The following is a 6122-nucleotide window of genomic DNA, read 5'->3' as shown; positions in this document are numbered from 1 at the left end:
CAGCTATCAAAGGCCCCGATAAGACAATGTAAAACAATTCAAACGAGAAAACTAACGGACTTATTTATATATAAAAAAATGAACAAAAAACAAATATGTAACACATAAACAAACGACAACCACTGAATTACAGGCTCATGAATTGGGACAGGCACATACATAAATAATATGGCGGGGTTAAACATTTTAGCGGGATGCCAACCATCCCCTAACCTGGGACAGTGGTATAACAGTACAACATAAGAACGAACTATAAAAATCAGTTGAAAATGCTTAACTCATCAGATGGACAAAAATACAAGTGAACGTGGCCGGGTACTTATACATCCCGACACAAAAAGACACAATGAACAGATCTGAGAGTACCCGCAGTTATCTGACAACTAGTTCAAAGCCACTAACAACTAATAAAAAAATCATGCATCTAAGACTAAACTATCAATCCGTACACATCCAACATCCAATGGATTTAGTGTAAAGACGTCATAAACAGCCAGAGAAAAACATGACCTTGTGCAATGCCACGTTACAGGTATCGACAGATTGCAGATCCATGAATATTTATATGCATATAACATACTAGTAATATTTAGTTAGCTCTTAATTTACTGATAACAAAATCAATATTTATACCAATAAAAACAATATTCAATGATCTTATAATTACAGTGATGAATAGGTAACCTTTTAGAATAAGTTTATTCAAAGGAGCGACACGTTTACGTGGATCATTTCTAAATTTCAGGGGACGGTTAACAACATTTCCGTAAAAATGAGGATGTGCTATCCCGTTTGAAATAAGTTTTCTACAACCAAAGTTCAAAACCAAATCTTTATATTTATGGATTTTTTTTTTAAAGGTTTTAAGTAATTTATGGTAACGATATCCCTGGTTTAATAATTTACCAGTAATACATAGATTGCGTTCGTTAAAATCAAAAACGTCACAACAGACACGGTCATAGCGAACGAGCTATGAAATATAAACACCGTAAGATGGTGCCAAAGGAACATCACCATCTAAAAATGGAAAATTAACAATAGGGAACGAAAAATCGTCTCTTTTGTCGTAAATTTTAGTGCGGAGTTTCCCGTTTCAATCCGAAATATCTAAATCAAGGAAAGGACAGTTATTACCGAATAAATTTGATTTATTTAAAGTAACTTCCTTGGGATAAATTTCGGCAGTATATTGAGAAATTCTTGATTATTTAACGAAAAAATATCATCAAGATAACGGTAAGTATTGTTGAATTTATCAATTAAATGCAATTTCGACGGGTCTTTGTTGAGTTTAGTCATAAACTGTGATTCTTAACAGTAGAAAATCAAGTCTGCTATTAAAGGGGCACAATTAGTGCCCATGGGGATACCTAAAACCTATCGATAAACTTTGTTGCCGAAACGTACATAAATATTATCAAGGAGTTTCAATCATCTCATCACACCTCAAGTAAGTATATCTAGCATATTTACCTTTCTCATTAGAGAAAAAGGCTTTAAATGAGTTGCATCAAATATATTTGCATTCAGCTTTACCAAACGACTATTTAATTAAACAGGAAAACTTTTGTTTAATAATTGCTTCATATCTTGACTTTCTCTAAAAATTGACGATAAGGATTGATTGAAAACAAAAATTTACGACAAAAGAGATGAATTAAGCTTTCCATTCCTTTGTAGCAAAACTTAAGTACCGCCTGCACATGTAGCATATGTAACATATATTTCACAGCCAACACGATAATTAGTTTGTTTTTCCTGAGAAAAAAACCAGTTCTAAGTCAGGAATATTGCAATTGTTTTTCACTAGTTCCTTATGGTCTTGGTTTTCAGTTTTGTTCTTGTACGTTTTCCTGTCATTTTTTCCTTGTGGAGGTTTGCTATTTTTAAAGAATGAAATGAATTGATGGTTCCAAGTGGTAATTTGAAATTGACCCTTCACAACTATTGGTACAAGTTGGTTGACTGTTTTGAAACAAATCTGTTGTACCAGAAGACGAAATGGTTGTTTCAATTGTCGTAACCTTATTCCGTTCTCTTTTCATCGAATGAGACATCACTGTAAGAGACTTAAAACTGAATGTGTATTAGTATAAGCATATCGGTTGTGTCAAATTTAAGGCATGATTTTCTAATAGTTATCAAAGGTACCAGGATTATGATTAAGTACGCAAGACGCGCGTTTCATCTACATAAGACTAATCAGTGACGCTCACATGAAAATATTTATAAAGCCAAACAAGTACAAAGTTAAAGAGCTTTGAGGATCCAAAATTCCAAAAAGTTGTGCCAAATACAGCTAAACTCTTTCTGAGCACATGATATATCCTCCAGGTTTGTGTGGTGTGCGTTTGTTCGTGTTGCCAACTATTAGTATTTTCTTATTTTGTGTTTTGTAAACTGTTTGTCTTTTTATTGTAATAACAGATAACAATCCATGATAAAAATAAAACAGGTCAGACGAATGATCTGATATCTTAATATCAAAAACTGCAAAACAATGTCGCCAGTGAGTTGATACTTAGACACGTCGGTTTTGGTCAACAGATTCGTGATGGCGACTGTACAACTTATGTAAAGTCGATTTCAGACGTTCTTCTTAGTAGCTTTTTTTGGGGCATTTGTGTTAAAGGAGCACACCCATGTCAATGCATTTATGCTTGCATGAACGTGCACGAGATAGTTAACCAACTCCATGGGACATAGTGCAGGTTACTATCGGCAAGTGGGAAGTTGACAATTAGAAAGTTGAAGTCATTCCTTTTATCATAGATTCTGTTATAAAGTTGATAATTTCTGTCAATATAGTGAAAATGATTAAAATGTGAAGCAGACATTATAGTGTCAGAAGTACCTTCTATCTGATCTATCAATGGAGTATAAGTGATGTAAGCACTTATCAAATGTGGATTTTCTCTCTTTATCTTTGTGAACACGAGTAAAAAAGCACGTCTGCTAGTAGGGGTGCACAACGGACACACATGTGTGAAACAGATAAAGGAAAATTAAAGATGGCAAAAAGACAACAAATTAATAAGTTACAAAAGTACCCGGAATTTTGCTAACTTTTTTTAAATCCATGAATTAGACATTTCTTGTTTGAATTCAAGATTTGTCAATAATTCAACATGGTTTACCTTTATTTAACATAAAAGTTCAGTATTTCAACTTTGTAATCTAATTATTCTGTTCTTCTCCTTTTTAGTTAATACAGTAACCTGTGAGTTATTGAACAATTTAACACTCCAGTTCACTGACACTAGGTTATTTTCTTTTCATTATATGTTTTAATACTTATTTTTTTCATAATTTAACATTAAAGGATCGTAATTCATCAAGATGAATTAATATGTTTTTCATTTATTTTAAACGTTCATCATTAACTATTATATTCTTTAGGTCAATGTTCTGACTTTCAATGTTTCTTCAATTCAGTAACCTTGTTTGATTTGTGATAAATTCAAAAGATCAATTACAATGAACGAAAAAAATGCAAACAGTTTTGACATAAGCTAGGGCACACTCGACAATGATTTTTAAAATCCCCAATTTGGTCGTTCCTCGTGTAGGTTCCTTTTTTGAATTGAATTGGCACTCGTTTATGTCGATTTTACTACTAAAGTATGTAGACAATAAAGTTACCATATTGTGTATTCTGATATAAAAAATATGTTTCGCTTTCTTGTTGTGACTTTTTAATGGAAGTAACACAGTCCGTTAATAAATCATTGATATGTATCTTACTAGTTGAAAAAATGAGTCGGATTATACCACAAAGAGAATCACATCCCTGTGTCGGATTATACCACAAGAGAATCACATTCCTGTGTCGGATTATACCACAAAGAGAATCACATCGTGTGTCGGATTATACCACAAGAGAATCACATCCCTGTGTCGGATTATACCACAAAGAGAATCACATCCCTGTGTCGGATTATACCACAAAGAGAATCACATCCCTGTGTCGGATTATACCACAAGAGAATCACATCCCTGTGTCGGATTATACCACAAGAGAATCACATCCCTGTGTCGGATTATAACACAAGAGAATCACATTCCTGTGTCGGATTATACCACAAAGAGAATCACATCCCTGTGTCGGATTATACCACAAAGAGAATCACATCCCTGTGTCGGATTATACCACAAAGAGCATCACATCCCTGTGTCGGATTATACCACAAAGAGAATCACATCCCTGTGTCGGATTATACCACAAAGAGAATCACATCCCTGTGTCGGATTATACCACAAGAGAATCACATTCCTGTGTCGGATTATACCACAAGAGAATCACATTCCTGTGTCGGATTATACCACAAAGAGAATCACATCCCTGTGTCGGATTATACCACAAAGAGAATCACATCCCTGTGTCGGTTTATACCACAAAGAGCATCACATCCCTGTGTCGGATTATACCACAAGAGAATCACATCCCTGTGTCGGATTATACCACAAGAGAATCACATCCCTGTGTCGGATTACACCACAAGAGCATCACATCCCTGTGTCGGATTATACCACAAGAGCATCACATCCCTGTGTCGTAGAAACACCGATAAAGGCATAGCAAATTACTAAAACAGACGTAAAGATGAACAACAGTACACAAAACATTACACAAACAAACTAAATCGAAATCCGGGTTTGATATCAGGTGCTCAGGACGGCTCCTTATATCCTAATCCACATATGACACCTGGCAAAAACTGTTTGATCAAAATAGAAAATTGCTTTGGACATTACTATCTTAGAATAGTTTTAGATACTAGAAGTCTTTTCCAAGAAGAGATTTTGAAAAGTGCATCCTCTAACAGATTTTGACAGTTCTACCCTTAGGTCTGTAGTTTCTGTATTGTGTTTTGTGTAATATTGTTTTTCTATTGGTCTTTTTTCTTTTTTTTTAGCCATGACGTTGTCTGTTTATCGACATATCAGTTTGAGGTTTAGCGCTATTAAACCAGGTTCAATCCACCATTTTCTACATAAGAAAATGCCTGTACCAAGTCAGGAATATGACAGTCGTTGTCTGTACGTTTTATGTGTTTTATCATTTGATATAGCCATTTGATTAGGGACTTTCCGTTTTCAATTTTCCTCGGAGAATTTTAATAAAAGAAGATTTATTTTCTGCATTTTATACAAATTGTTATATTACAGTGGTCTTTTTGTCTTAGATTGAAAGTAGTCTCTTTGACAATCACATGGTTTTACCTGCCTAAGGAATCGGTTTGATGCTAGTGAGACTCCTGATAGCATGAAAGGTAGATAACATTTATACAGTATAAATACAAATATGTGTCTATATTCTAATATTGTGTATCCCAACAGATATATTTTTGTCATTATGTTGCTATTTCATTTTTTCATATCTTTTACACTTAAAGATTTTAAAGATGTTTGATGTGCATTTGTTTGGGTTAATTAATGCCAATGTATGAGTGTCATAATGGGCTGTAAACTATTTAAACTCATTATAGCTACTGGGACTAAAATTACTTGCAAGTGAAAAATTCTTTACCTATGTTTCTTATTTTGACAAAATTGAACCAAATTGGTTGCTGAAAACGGATGATTGTTTCATCATTTCACTTTTATTAATGATAGAAACAAACAAAATTATATTTTTCGTGTCTCGTAGCTAGTATCCCTTTAATACGTCATTCTGTATTAATTTTCATTTCCTTTTTTATGATGTTATTAAACTAAACGTTACAATAACTGTAATAAAAAGATATGCGCATGCGGTGAGAGAACTTTCAATGTCGTTTTTGCAGTTTAAGGTATTTCTTAAATAATGATATAAACTCTGCTAAACTTGGGTTGAAGTCTGCTTTTCCGGTGAAATGAAAGTTTGATAAAATTACGTAGATCTACCGATTTTGGTCGTTTCAAGTTAATGTTTTTTTCGCAAAGCAATATCTCTTTTACTTCATACGTGTTATCGTAATTATACGACAATTTGACAAAGCGTTATCAGTGGTTGTTGAAATGGTAACAAGTAAAATATAAAAAAAAACTCTTATAAAAGTCAAGGTCCACGATCAAATGAGAAAAAATCAAAAGCTCAAAACACCTCAAACGAATGGACAAAAGTAAAATAACAAAAC

Source organism: Mytilus edulis, chromosome 4 (genome assembly GCF_963676685.1).
Source record: "Mytilus edulis chromosome 4, xbMytEdul2.2, whole genome shotgun sequence".
Lineage (NCBI taxonomy): Eukaryota > Metazoa > Mollusca > Bivalvia > Mytilida > Mytilidae > Mytilus > Mytilus edulis.
This window is presented reverse-complemented; position numbering follows the sequence as displayed.